The sequence below is a fragment of the Oncorhynchus keta genome, chromosome 8 (assembly GCF_023373465.1).
Source record: "Oncorhynchus keta strain PuntledgeMale-10-30-2019 chromosome 8, Oket_V2, whole genome shotgun sequence".
NCBI lineage: Eukaryota > Metazoa > Chordata > Actinopteri > Salmoniformes > Salmonidae > Oncorhynchus > Oncorhynchus keta.
In genome coordinates, this window is record NC_068428.1 from 43,530,400 (window position 1) to 43,544,991 (window position 14,592).

General features: G+C 46.9%; 1 protein-coding gene and 1 long non-coding RNA gene across 16 annotated transcripts in view; one reads left to right on the forward strand and one right to left on the reverse strand.

Moving 5' to 3' along the window:
- The window catches only part of znf395b (zinc finger protein 395b), an 81,565-nt gene that overhangs the window by 6,382 nt on the left and 60,591 nt on the right, over positions 1 to 14,592 (forward strand). The window lies entirely within an intron of this gene.
- Positions 12,932 to 14,592, reverse strand: part of LOC127931472 (uncharacterized) — a 66,945-nt gene continuing 65,284 nt past the window's right edge. For 6 of the 14 annotated variants that reach the window (XR_008141340.1, XR_008141341.1, XR_008141342.1 and 3 more), the window contains 2 exons: positions 13,961 to 14,010; positions 13,684 to 13,781 (listed from right to left, as the gene is read on the reverse strand). This is a non-coding gene — a long non-coding RNA (uncharacterized LOC127931472). Of the gene's footprint in view, positions 13,081 to 13,683; positions 13,807 to 13,908; positions 14,011 to 14,592 lie in introns of those variants that run through there. The other 8 variants (XR_008141332.1, XR_008141333.1, XR_008141334.1 and 5 more) reach the window with 3 other exon arrangements.

Genomic DNA, 14,592 nt, shown 5'->3' on the forward strand with positions numbered 1-14,592 from the left:
GTGGCTACATAGTAAATCCCACCAACAGAACCCCCCTCTCTCTAATATGGCTACATAGTAACCACCAACAGAAGCCCCCCCTCTCTAACATGGAACATGTAACCACCAACAGAAACCCCCCTCTCTAACATGGTTACATAGTAACCACCAACAGAAGCTCCTCTCTCTAATATGGCTTACATAGTAACCACCAACAGAACCCCCTCTCTCTAACATGGTTACATAGTAACCACCAACAGAACCCCTCTCTAACATGGTTACATAGTAACCACCACGAACCCCTCTCTCTAATGTGGCTACATAGTAGTCACCAACAGAGCCCCCTCTCTCTAATGGCTACATAGTAACCACCAACAGAAGCCCCCCTCTCTCTAACATGGCTACATAGTAACCACCAACAGAAGCCCCCCTCTCTAACATGGCTACATAGTAACCACCAACAGAACCCCCTCTCTCTAATATGGCTACATAGTAACCACCAACAGAACCCCCCTCTCTCTAACATGGTTACATAGTAACCACCAACAGAAGCCCCTCTCTCTAACATGGCTACATAGTAACCACCAACAGAACCCCCTCTCTCTCTAATATGGCTACATAGTAACCACCAACAGAAGCCCCCCCTCTCTCTAACATGGCTACATAGTAACCACCAACAGAAGCCCCCCCTCTAACATGGCTACATAGTAACCACCAACAAAGCCCCCCTCTCAAACATGGCTACATAGCAACCACCAACAGAACCCCCCTCTCAAACATGGCTACATAGTAACCACCAACAGAAGCCCCCCCCTTCTCTAACATGGCTACATAGTAACCACCAACAGAATCCCCCCTCTCTAACATGGCTACATAGTAACCACCAACAGAAGCCCCCTCTCTAACATGGTTACATAGTAACCACCAACAGAAGCCCCCTCTCTCTAATATGGCTACATAGTAACCACCAACAGAACCCCCCTCTCTCTAATATGGCTACATAGTAACCACCAACAGAACCCCCTCTTCTAACATGGCTACATAGTAACCACCAACAGAACCCCCTCTCTCTAATATGGCTACATAGTAACCACCAACAGAAGCCCCCTCTCTAACATGGTTACATAGTAACCACTCAACAGAAGCCCCCTCTCTCTAATATGGCTACATAGTAACCACCAACAGAACCCCCCTCTCTAATATGGCTACATAGTAACCACCAACAGAAGCCCCCATCTCTCTAACATGGCTACATAGTAACCACCAACAGAAGCCCCCCTCTCAAACATGGCTACATAGTAACCACCAACAGAACCCCCCTCTCTAAACATGGCTACATAGTAACCACCAACAGAAGCCCCCTCTCTAACATGGCTACATAGTAACCACCAACAGAAGCCCCCTCTCTCAAACATGGCTACATAGCAACCACCAACAGAAGCCCTCTCAAACATGGCTACATAGTAAATCCACCAACAGAAGCCCCCTCTCAAACATGGCTACATAGTAACCACCAACAGAATCCCCCCTCTCTAACATGGCTACATAGTAACCACCAACAGAAGCCCCCTCTCTCTAATATGGCTACATAGTAACCACCAACAGAAGCCCCCCTCTCTCTAATATGGCTACATAGTAACCACCAACAGAAGCCCCCTCTCAAACATGGCTACATAGCAACCACCAACAGAAGCCCCCTCTCAAACATGGCTACATAGTAACCACCAACAGAAGCCCCCCTCTAACATGGCTACATAGTAACCACCAACAGAATCCCCCTCTCTAACATGGCTACATAGTAACCACCAACAGAAGCCCCCTCTCTCTAACATGGCTACATAGTAACCACCAACAGAACCCCCCTCTCTCTAACATGGCTACATAGTAACCACCAACAGAAGCCCCCTCTCTAACATGGTTACATAGTAACCACCAACAGAACCCCCCCTCTCTCTAACATGGCTACATAGTAACCACCAACAGAAGCCCCCCCTCTCTAACATGGCTACATAGTAACCACCAACAGAAGCCCCCTCTCTCAAACATGGCTACATAGCAACCACCAACAGAAGCCCCCTTCTCAAACATGGCTACATAGTAACCACCAACAGAAGCCCCCCCTCTCTAACATGGCTACATAGTAACCACCAACAGAACCCCCTCTCTAACATGGCTACATAGTAACCACCAACAGAAGCCCCCCTCTCTAACATGGTTACATAGTAACCACCAACAGAACCCCCCCCCCTCTCTAACATGGCTACATAGTAACCACCAACAGAAGCCCCCCTTCTCTAACATGGTTACATAGTAACCACCAACAGAACCCCCCTCTCTCTAACATGGTTACATAGTAACCACCAACAGAAGCCCCCTCTCTCTAATATGGCTACATAGTAACCACCAACAGAACCCCCCTCTCTCTAATATGGCTACATAGTAACCACCAACAGAAGCCCCCTTCTCTCTAACATGGCTACATAGTAACCACCAACAGAACCCCCTCTCTCTAACATGGTTACATAGTAACCACCAACAGAAGCCCCCCTCTCTCTAACATGGTTACATAGTAACCACCAACAGAAGCCCCCTCTCTAACATGGTTACATAGTAACCACCAACAGAACCCCCCCTCTCTCTAATATGGCTACATAGTAACCACCAACAGAAGCCCCCCTCTCTAACATGGTTACATAGTAACCACCAACAGAAGCCCCCTCTAACATGGCTACATAGTAACCACCAACAGAAGCCCCCCTCTCTAACATGGCTACATAGTAACCACCAACAGAAGCCCCCTCTCTAACATGGTTACATAGTAACCACCAACAGAACCCCCTCTCTAACATGGCTACATAGTAACCACCAACAGAAGCCCCCCTCTCTAACATGGTTACATAGTAACCACCAACAAAAGCCCCCCTCTCTAACATGGCTACATAGTAACCACCAACAGAAGCCCCCTCTCTAACATGGCTACATAGTAACCACCAACAGAAGCCCCCTCTCTAACATGGCTACATAGTAACCACCAACAGAAGCCCCCTCTCTCTAACATGGCTACATAGTAACCACCAACAGAAGCCCCCCTCTCTCTAATATGGCTACATAGTAACCACCAACAGAAGCCCCCTCTCTAACATGGCTACATAGTAACCACCAACAGAAGCCCCCTCTCTCTAATATGGCTACATAGTAACCACCAACAGAACCCCCCTCTCTCTAATATGGCTACATAGTAACCACCAACAGAAGCCCCCTCTCTAATATGGCTACATAGTAACCACCAACAGAACCCCCTCTCTCTAACATGGCTACATAGTAACCACCAACAGAAGCCCCCTTCTCTAACATGGTTACATAGTAACCACCAACAGAACCCCTCTCTAACATGGCTACATAGTAACCACCAACAGAAGCCCCCTCTCTCTAACATGGCTACATAGTAACCACCAACAGAACCCCTCTCTCTAACATGTGAGTTTACATAGTAACCACCAACAGAACCCCCTCTCTAACATGGCTACATAGTAACCACCAACAGAACCCCCCTCTCTAACATGGCTACATAGTAACCACCAACAGAACCCCCTCTCTCTAACATGGTTACATAGTAACCACCAACAGAACCCCCTCTCTAACATGGCTACATAGTAACCACCAACAGAACCCCCTCTCTAACATGGCTGCATAGTGACCACCAACAGACCCCCTCTCACCCCCTCTCTAATATGGCTACATAGTAACCACCAACAGAACTCCCTCTTCTAACATGGCTACATAGTAAATTACCAACAGAACCCCCCTCTAACATGGCTGCATAGTAACCACCAACAGAAGCCCCCTCTCTCTAATGGCTACATAGTGACCTGCAGAACCCCCCTCTTCTCTAACATGGCTACATAGTAACCACCAACAGAACCCCCTCTCTAACATGGCTACATAGTAACCACCAACAGAAGCCCCCTCTCTCTAATATGGCTACATAGTAACCACCAACAGAACCCCCTCTCTCTAACATGGCTACATAGTAACCACCAACAGAACCCCCTCTCTCTAACATGGCTACATAGTAACCACCAACAGAACCCCCTCTCTCTAATATGGCTACATAGTAACCACCAACAGAACCCCCCTCTCTAACATGGTTACATAGTAACCACTCAACAGAACCCCCTCTCTAACATGGCTACATAGTAACCACTCAACAGAACCCCCTCTCTCTAATATGGCTACATAGTAACCACCAACAGAACCCCCCTTTCTCTAACATGGCTACATAGTAACCACCAACAGAACCCCCCTCTTCTAACATGGTTACATAGTAACCACCAACAGAACCCCTCTCTAACATGGCTACATAGTAACCACCAACAGAAGCCCCCTCTCTCTAATATGACTACATAGTAACCACCAACAGAACCCCCTCTCTCTAATATGGCTACATAGTAACCACCAACAGAAGCCCCCTCTCTAACATGGCTACATAGTAACCACCAACAGAAGCCCCCCTCTCTCTAACATGGCTACATAGTAACCACCAACAGAAGCCCCCTCTCTAACATGGCTACATAGTAACCACCAACAGAAGCCCCCTCTCTCTAACATGGTTACATAGTAACCACCAACAGAAGCCCCCCTCTCTAACATGGCTACATAGTAACCACCAACAAAGCCCCCCTCTCTAACATGGCTACATAGTAACCACCAACAGAAGCCCCCTCTAACATGGCTACATAGTAACCACCAACAGAAGCCCCCTCTAACATGGCCTAGTAACCACCAACAGAACCCCCCTCTAACATGGCTACATAGTAACCACCAACAGAAGCCCCCTCTCTCTCTAAGTAACCACCAACAGAAGCCCTCTCTCTAACATGGCTACATAGTAACCACCAACAGAACCCCCCCTCTCTAACATGGCTACATAGTAACCACCAACAGAAGCCCCCTCTCTCTAACATGGCTACATAGTAACCACCAACAGAAGCCCCCCTCTCTCTAACATGGCTACATAGTGACCACCAACAGAAGCCCCCTGTCTCTCTAACATGGTTATATAGTGACTATACTGACCACCATGCTGTCTCTCTAACATGGTTATATAGTGACTATACTGACCACCATGCTGTGTCTCTAACATGGTTATATAGTAACTATACTGACCACCATGCTGTCTCTCTAACATGGTTATATAGTGACTATACTGACCACCATGCTGTGTCTCTAACATGGTTATATAGTGACTATACTGACCACCATGCTGTGTCTCTAACATGGTTATATAGTAACTATACTGACCACCATGCTGTCTCTCTAACATGGTTATATAGTAACTATAATGACCACCATGCTGTCTCTCTAACATGGTTATATAGTGGCTATTCTGACCACCATGCTGTCTCTCTAACATGGTTATATAGTGACTATACTGACCACCATGCTGTGTCTCTAACATGGTTATATAGTGACTATACTGACCACCATGCTGTCTCTCTAACATGGTTATATAGTGACTATACTGACCACCATGCTGTGTCTCTAACATGGTTATATAGTAACTATACTGACCACCATGCTGTCTCTCTAACATGGTTATATAGTGTCTATACTGACCACCATGCTGTGTCTCTAACATGGTTATATAGTGACTATACTGACCACCATGCTGTCTCTCTAACATGGTTATATAGTGACTATACTGACCACCATGCTGTCTCTCTAACATGGTTATATAGTAACTATACTGACCACCATGCTGTGTCTCTAACATGGTTATATAGTGACTATACTGATCACCATGCTGTGTCTCTAACATGGTTATATAGTGACTATACTGACCACCATGCTGTGTCTCTAACATGGTTATATAGTAACTATACTGACCACCATGCTGTCTCTCTAACATGGTTATATAGTAACTATACTGACCACCATGCTGTGTCTCTAACATGGTTATATAGTGACTATACTGATCACCATGCTGTGTCTCTAACATGGTTATATATAGTGACTATACTGACCACCATGTTGTCTCTCTAACATGGTTATATAGTGACTATACTGACCACCATGCTGTGTCTCTCTAACATGGTTATATAGTGACTATACTGACCACCATGCTGTGTCTCTAACATGGTTATATAGTGACTATACTGATCACCATGTTGTGTCTCTAACATGGTTATATAGTGACTATACTGACCACCATGCTGTCTCTCTAACATGGTTATATAGTGACTATACTGACCACCATGCTGTCTCTCTAACATGGTTATATAGTGACTATACTGACCACCATGCTGTGTCTCTAACATGGTTATATAGTAACTATACTGACCACCATGCTGTGTCTCTAACATGGTTATATAGTGACTATACTGACCACCATGTTGTGTCTCTAACATGGTTATATAGTGACTATACTGACCACCATGCTGTGTCTCTAACATGGTTATATAGTGACTATACTGACCACTCATGCTGTGTCTCTAACATGGTTATATAGTGACTATACTGACCACCATGCTGTCTCTCTAACATGGTTATATAGTAACTATACTGACCACCATGCTGTGTCTCTAACATGGTTATATAGTGACTATACTGACCACCATGCTGTCTCTCTAACATGGTTATATAGTAACTATACTGACCACCATGCTGTGTCTCTAACATGGTTATATAGTGACTATACTGACCACCATGCTGTGTCTCTCTAACATGGTTATATAGTGACTATACTGACCACCATGCTGTGTCTCTAACATGGTTATATAGTGACTATACTGACCACCATGCTGTGTCTCTAACATGGTTATATAGTGACTATACTGACCACCATGCTGTGTCTCTAACATGGTTATATAGTGACTATACTGACCACCATGCTGTGTCTCTAACATGGTTATATAGTGACTATACTGACCACCATGCTGTGTCTCTAACATGGTTATATAGTGACTATACTGACCACCATGCTGTCTCTCTAACATGGTTATATAGTAACTATACTGACCACCATGCTGTCTCTCTAACATGGTTATATAGTGACTATACTGGCCACCATGCTGTCTCTCTAACATGGTTATATAGTGACTATACTGACCACCATGCTGTCTCTCTAACATGGTTATATAGTGACTATACTGACCACCATGCTGTGTCTCTCTAACATGGTTATATAGTGACTATACTGACCACCATGCTGTGTCTCTAACATGGTTATATAGTAACTATACTGACCACCATGCTGTGTCTCTAACATGGTTATATAGTGACTATACTGACCACCATGCTGTGTCTCTCTAACATGGTTATATAGTGACTATACTGACCACCATGTTGTCTCTCTAACATGGTTATATAGTGACTATACTGACCACCATGCTGTGTCTCTAACATGGTTATATAGTGACTATACTGACCACCATGTTGTCTCTCTAACATGGTTATATAGTGACTATACTGACCACCATGTTGTCTCTCTCTAACATGGTTATATAGTGACTATACTGACCACCATGTTGTCTCTCTAACATGGTTATATAGTGACTATACTGACATGCTGTGTCTCTAACATGGTTATAAGTAACTATACTGACCACCATGCTGTGTCTCTCTAACATGGTTATATAGTGACTATACTGACCACCATGCTGTGTCTCTAACATGGTTATATAGTGACTATACTGACCACCATGCTGTGTCTCTAACATGGTTATATAGTAACTATACTGACCACCATGCTGTGTCTCTCTAACATGGTTATATAGTGACTATACTGGCCACCATGCTGTGTCTCTAACATGGTTATATAGTGACTATACTGACCACCATGCTGTGTCTAACATGGTTATATAGTAACTATACTGACCACCATGCTGTGTCTCTCTAACATGGTTATATAGTGACTATACTGGCCACCATGCTGTGTCTCTAACATGGTTATATAGTAACTATACTGACCACCATGCTGTGTCTCTCTAGGTTCATCATCATGGGGCGGAGACATGGAGTGTAGGGCGGAGACATGGAGTGTGGGGGCGGAGACATGGAGTGTGGGGCGGAGACATGGTGTGGGGCGGAGACTTGGAGTGTGGGGGCGGGGAGCTTTCGGACAGCGGCAGCAGTGGCTACTGGAGCTGGGACCACGGTAACGTTAGTCCCGCTCTGTCCCCCTTCTGTCGCCGAGATGGACAGCCGCCCAGATGAAGGACTGCATATGGAGCTGGGGGTGAGCTACAGACAGCCGCAAGGTCAAGGTGAGGGGAGGAGGCTGTCACCATGAAGATAGAGAGTGAAAAGGCAGTTGAAGAATCGGTGAGGTAGCTGATGAGGTTTGTTTTGTTCTTCTCTCTTTCTCTCTCTCTCTGTCTCTCTTTCTCTCTCTCTCTGTCTCTCTTTCTCTCTCTCTCTCTCTGTCTCTCTTTCTCTCTCTCTCTGTCTCTCTTTCTCTCTCTCTCTCTGTCTCTCTTTCTCTCTCTCTCTGTCTCTCTTTCTCTCTCTCTCCCTTCCATCTCTTTTCTTTTGCCTCTCTCTCTCTCTCTCTCTCTCTCTCTCTCTCTCTCTCTCTGATCACAGAGTTCTTTCAGAGGAACGTACAGATGTCTGTGGCCCAGCTGTGGCAAGGTGCTCACGTCTTCAGTTGGGATGAAGAGACATGTCCGTGTGATGCACCTGGGGTGAGTTTCCCTCTCAGCCATCTGGTTAGAGAAACACATGCATGTAGCCCAATTATATTGTTACCTTACTCTGTCTCCCTCTCTTTGTCTCTCCCTTCCAAATTAACACGCGCAAACCACACCCCCGGCACATACACACACCCCACCTGGCACACACACACACACACCCCGGCACACACACACACACCCCGGCACACACACCACACCCCGGCACACACACACACCACCCGGCGCACACACACCCACACCCCGCACACACCTACAGCAGTGGATCGGAGCAGTCCCCCAGAGAGGAGGACTTCTACTACAAAGATTTCCTGTGAAGCTCCAGCAGACCCCTCTCTCGTTTCCCCTCTTCCCCGGACCCCTCTCCGTCCGCCCTCTTCCCCCAGACCCCTCTCCCGTCTCCCCTCTTCCCCCAGCCCCCTCCGGCTTCGTCCCCTCACGTCCCCTGGGCATCCTGTGGCTCCCCTCTAAGCCCTGATCCAGATTCCGGACTCCAGATCACCTCCTCGGGGTCAGGGAGCTCCAGGCCCAGCTCAGGTCCAGAGTCAGCCCCATACCAGCACAGACCTCTCCAGCCAGTCTGCCCCTAGCTCCTCCTGGCAGATACAGACAGACCATCTCTATCAGGTAGGTGGCCCTGGTCTCTTTTTCATTTCATATATATTCCACTCAGTAACAATTGCCACTGCTTTCTAGGGCGTACTGGGTCTGCCATGACCTGCAGAGGGTCGGTGCTTTGGATGTTGAGATCATTTGCAGTTCATGATTGTTTATTCATTTTTATGGTTTTAGGCTGGTTTCTCTGTTTCTCATTTCAACCAACTTGTCTTGTATGGCAAGGCAGTGTTGCGTTGTTGAATTGTTTCATGCGTTGTGTTTAGAAACAACAGCTAGCCATCTTGAAAAGAGTTTGAACTGCAGTCAAATAAATGTATGGGAGTTTGAGAGATGTCTGGTCTGTTGTTGTCTTCCTGTCCTCCAGGCCGCCCCCTGTTGTTGGACCCCTCCCCCTCTCACCGTCTCTAACCAACACAGCCATCACAACCCCCAGGTACGTCTGCTCTCCTCTTCCTGGTTAGGCTCAACCTCAGCCGTTCCTTCCCAGGTCTCTCCAGAACGAGAATATCTTGTGATATCTAGCTAACATCTATGTCCTGGTTAACGTCAGAGCATCAGTAGGATAACAGGCAGATGTGAGCCTGACTAATAGTGACTATTTAATGATTTCTTATTACTATTATTATTATTAAGAGATGCTTTGCTTTTCTCTTCCCCCTCTGCTCCTTCTCTCCTGCCCCCTACAGGTGGTGACGGGTCGCTGCAGGTCTGTGAGTGTGGGAGAGCAGTGGCTTCAACAGAACAGCGCCACCAACAGGCTAACCACCTTGAGAGCAGCCTCCCCCGTCGGGCTCTCACTGCTCCTTCAGGTTAGAACTACCTATGACTGCTCCTTCAGGTCAGAACTACCTATGACTGCTCCTTCAGGTCAGAACTACCTATGACTGCTCCTTCAGGTCAGAACTACCTATGACTGCTCCTTCAGGTTAGAACTACCTATGACTGCTCCTTCAAAGTTAGAACTACCTATGACTGCTCCTTCAAGTTAGAACTACATATGACTGCTCCTTCAGGTTAGAACTACCTATGACTGCTCCTTCAGGTTAGAGCTACCTATGACTGCTCCTTCAGGTTAGAACTACCTATGACTGCTCCTTCAGGTTAGAACTACACATGACATAGGAAGGGACGAGGGGAGGCTGAAATGTTTCTTGTGTATCCTCCCTGTAGGAAGGGACGAGGAGGCTGAAATGTTTCTTCTGTATCATCCCTGTGGGAAGGGACGAGGGGAGGCTGAAATGTTTCTTCTGTATCATCCCTGTAGGAAGGGACGAGGGGGCTGAAATGTTTCTTGTGTATCGTTGTCTTGAACAGCTTTGTGTATCATCCCTGTAGGAAGGGACGAGGGGAGGCTGAAACGTTTCTTCTGTATCATCCCTGTAGGAAGGGACGAGGGGGAGGCTGAAACGTTTCTTTTGTATCATCCCTGTGGGAAGGGACGAGGGGAGGCTGAAACATTTCTTGTGTATCATCCCTGTAGGAAGGAACGAGGGGAGGCTGAACGCTTTTTTGTATCGTTTCTTGTGTATCATCCCTGTAGGAAGGGACGAGGGGAGGCTGAAACGTTTCTTGTGTATCATCCCTGTAGGAAGGACGAGGGGAGGCTAAGAAGTGTCGTGGGTGTACGGCGTGGAGCACAAGGAGCAGTGGTGCACAGCCTGCCGCTGGAAGAAAGCCTGCCAGCGCTTCACAGACCAAGCGAGTGTGTGAACGAAGGATGATGAAAGAAAGAGACTGAAGAAGAGAGATCAGGATCAGGGCCTGTAAAAGCCATCACCAACAACAACTTCCTTTTTTTCTACCTTGTTTATTTTCCCTCGAGGAATATAGTTCTGTTTTTTTTATACGTTGACCTGAGAAGTACGTCAGTGTGCGATGGTGGTGCTAGTAGCTAGTAGGTTAGACTGTGTTATGTGGTAGGCCTACCAATGTTCTTCCGTCCCAGACCTGTTTGTGCTGTAGCATGGCAACAACCATAGGAGTTAGCTATACACAGGGATGGGCTCTGGCTAGTTGCCCTGGGTAACATTTGGGTCCAAAGTATCGCCATACAATATTTCTAAGAACAAACTTTGACTGGCCTGGTGTGATCTGAATAGTACTGCGGGCTAGCTTCATATCCTACTAGTATGGTCTGTACGGTACTATAGGGCTATTCATATCCTACTAGTATGGTCTGTACGGTACTATAGGGCTAGCTTCATATCCTACTAGCCTGGTGTGATCTGAATAGTACTATAGGGCTAGCTTCATATCCTACTTCCCTGGTCTGTACGGTACTATAGGGCTAGCTTCATATCCTACTAGCCTGGTCTGTATGGTACTATAGGGCTGGCTTCATATCCTACTTCCTGGTCTGTACGGTACTAGTGGGCTAGCTTCATATCCTACTAGCCTGGTCTGTATGGTACTATAGGCTAGCTTCATATCCTACTAGCCTGGTCTGTACGGTACTAGTGGGCTAGCTTCATATCCTACTAGCCTGGTCTGTACGGTACTATGAGGCTAGTTTCATATCCTACTAGCCTGGTCTGTATGGTACTATAGGGCTAGGTTCATATCCTACTAGCCTGGTCTGTATGGTACTAGTGGGCTAGCTTCATATCCTACTAGCCTGGTCTGTGATCTGGTACTATGGGCTAGCTTCCTATCCTACTTTCCTGGTGTGATCTGAATTTCTCCTCTGTACTATAGGGCTAGCTTCATATCCTACTTCCCTGGTCTGTACGGTACTATAGGCTAGCTTCATATCCTACTAGCCTGGTCTGTATGGTACTATAGGGCTAGCTTCATATCCTACTTCCCTGGTCTGTACGGTACTATGGGGCTAGCTTCATATCCTACTAGTATGGTCTGTATGGTACTATAGAGCATTTCTTCATATCCTACTAGCCTGGTCTGAATAGTACTAGCGGGCTGCTTCATATCCTACTTCCCTGGTCTGTACGGTACTATAGGGCTCTCTTCATATCCTACTAGCCTGGTCTGAATAGTACTAGCGGGCTAGCTTCATATCCTACTAGTATGGTCTGTACGGTACTATAGGGCTAGCTTCATATCCTACTAGCCTGGTCTGAATAGTACTACGGGCTGGCTTCATATCCTACTAGTATGGTTTGTACGGTACTATAGGGCTAGCTTCATATCCTACTAGCCTGGTCTGAATAGTACTAGCGGGCTAGCTTCATATCCTACTGAGTATGGTCTGTACGGTACTATCGGGCTTGCATCATATCCTACTAGCCTGGTCTGAATAGTACTAGCGGGCTAGCTTCATATCCTACTAGTATGGTCTGTACGGTACTATCGGGCTTGCTTCATATCCTACTAGCCTGGTCTGAATAGTACTAGCGGGCTAGCTTCATATCCTACGAGCCTGGTCTGAATAGTACTAGCAGGCTAGCTTCATATCCTACTTCCCTGGTCTGTATGGTACTAGTGGGCTAGCTTCATTTCCTACCAGCCTGGTCTGTACGGTACTATCGGGCTAGCTTCATATCCTACTAGCCTAACTAACCCTTAACTGCTCTCCATCCAGGATTCTTCTTCTATACAGGAAACCGATCTGTCCCCAGGTTCCTTCCACCTTCCACTGAGAGCATTTCCCTCACCTTCCACTGAGAGCATTTCTCCTCCACCTTCCACTGAGAGCATTTCTCCTCACCTTCCACTGAGAGCATTTCTCCTCACCTTCACTGAGAGCATTTCTCCTCACCTTCCACTGAGAGCATTTCTCCTCACCTTCCACTGAGAGCATTTCTCCTCACCTTCCACTGAGAGCATTTCTCCTCACCTTCACTGAGAGCATTTCTCCTCACCTTCCACTGAGAGCATTTCTCCTCACCTTCCACTGAGAGCATTTCTCCTCACCTTCACTGAGAGCATTTCTCCTCACCTTCCACTGAGAGCATTTCTCCTCACCTTCCACTGAGAGCATTTCTCCTCACCTTCACTGAGAGCATTTCTCCTCACCTTCCACTGAGAGCATTTCTCCTCACCTTCACTGAGAGCATTTCTCCTCACCTTCACTGAGAGCATTTCTCCTCACCTTCCACTCACCTTCACTGAGAGCATTTCTCCTCACCTTCCACTGAGAGCATTTCTCCTCACCTTCCACTGAGAGCATTTCTCCTCACCTTCCACTGAGCATTTTCTCCTCACCTTCCACTGAGAGCATTTCTCCTCACCTTCCACTGAGAGCATTTCTCCTCACCTTCCACTGAGAGCATTTCTCCTCACCTTCCACTGAGAGCATTTCTCCTCACCTTCCACTGAGCATTTCTCCTCACCTTCACTGAGAGCATTTCTCCTCACCTTCCACTGAGAGCATTTCTCCTCACCTTCACTGAGAGCATTTCTCCTCACCTTCACTGAGAGCATTTCTCCTCACCTTCCACTGAGAACATTTCTCCTCACCTTCCACTGAGAGCATTTCTCCTCACCTTCCACTGAGAGCATTTCTCCTCACCTTCCACTGATAGCATTTCTCCTCACCTTCACTGAGAGCATTTCTCCTCACCTTCCACTGAGAGCATTTCTCCTCACCTTCCACTGAGAGCATTTCTCCTCACCTTCACTGAGAGCATTTCTCCTCACCTTCCACTGAGAGCATTTCTCCTACCTTCACTGAGAGCATTTCTCCTCACCTTCCACTGATAAGCATTTCTCCTCACCTTCACTGAGAGCATTTCTCCTTACCTTCACTGAGAGCATTTCTCCTCACCTTCCACTGAGAAAGCATTTCTCCTCACCTTCCACTGAGAGCATTTCTCCTCACCTTCCACTGAGAGCATTTCTCCTCACCTTCACTGAGAGCATTTCTCCTCACCTTCCACTGAGAGCATTTCTCCTCACCTTCCACTGAGAGCATTTCTCCTCACCTTCCACTGAGAGCATTTCTCCTCACCTTCCACTGAGAGCATTTCTCCCTCACCTTCCACTGAGAGCATTTCTCCTCACCTTCCACTGAGAGCATTTCTCCTCACCTTCACTGAGAGCATTTCTCCTCACCTTCACTGAGAGCATTTCTCCTCACCTTCCACTGAGCATTTCTCCTCACCTTCCACTGAGAGGCATTTCTCCTCACCTTCCACTGAGAGCATTTCTCCTCACCTTCCACTGAGAGCATTTCTCCTCACCTTCCACTGAGAGCATTTCTCCTCATCTTCACTGAGAGCATTTCTCCTCACCTTCACTGAGAGCATTTCTCCTCACCTTCCACTGAGAGCATTTCTCCTCACCTTCACTGAGAGCATTTCTCCTCACCTTCACTGAGCATTTCTCTCCTCACTTTCACTGAGAGCAT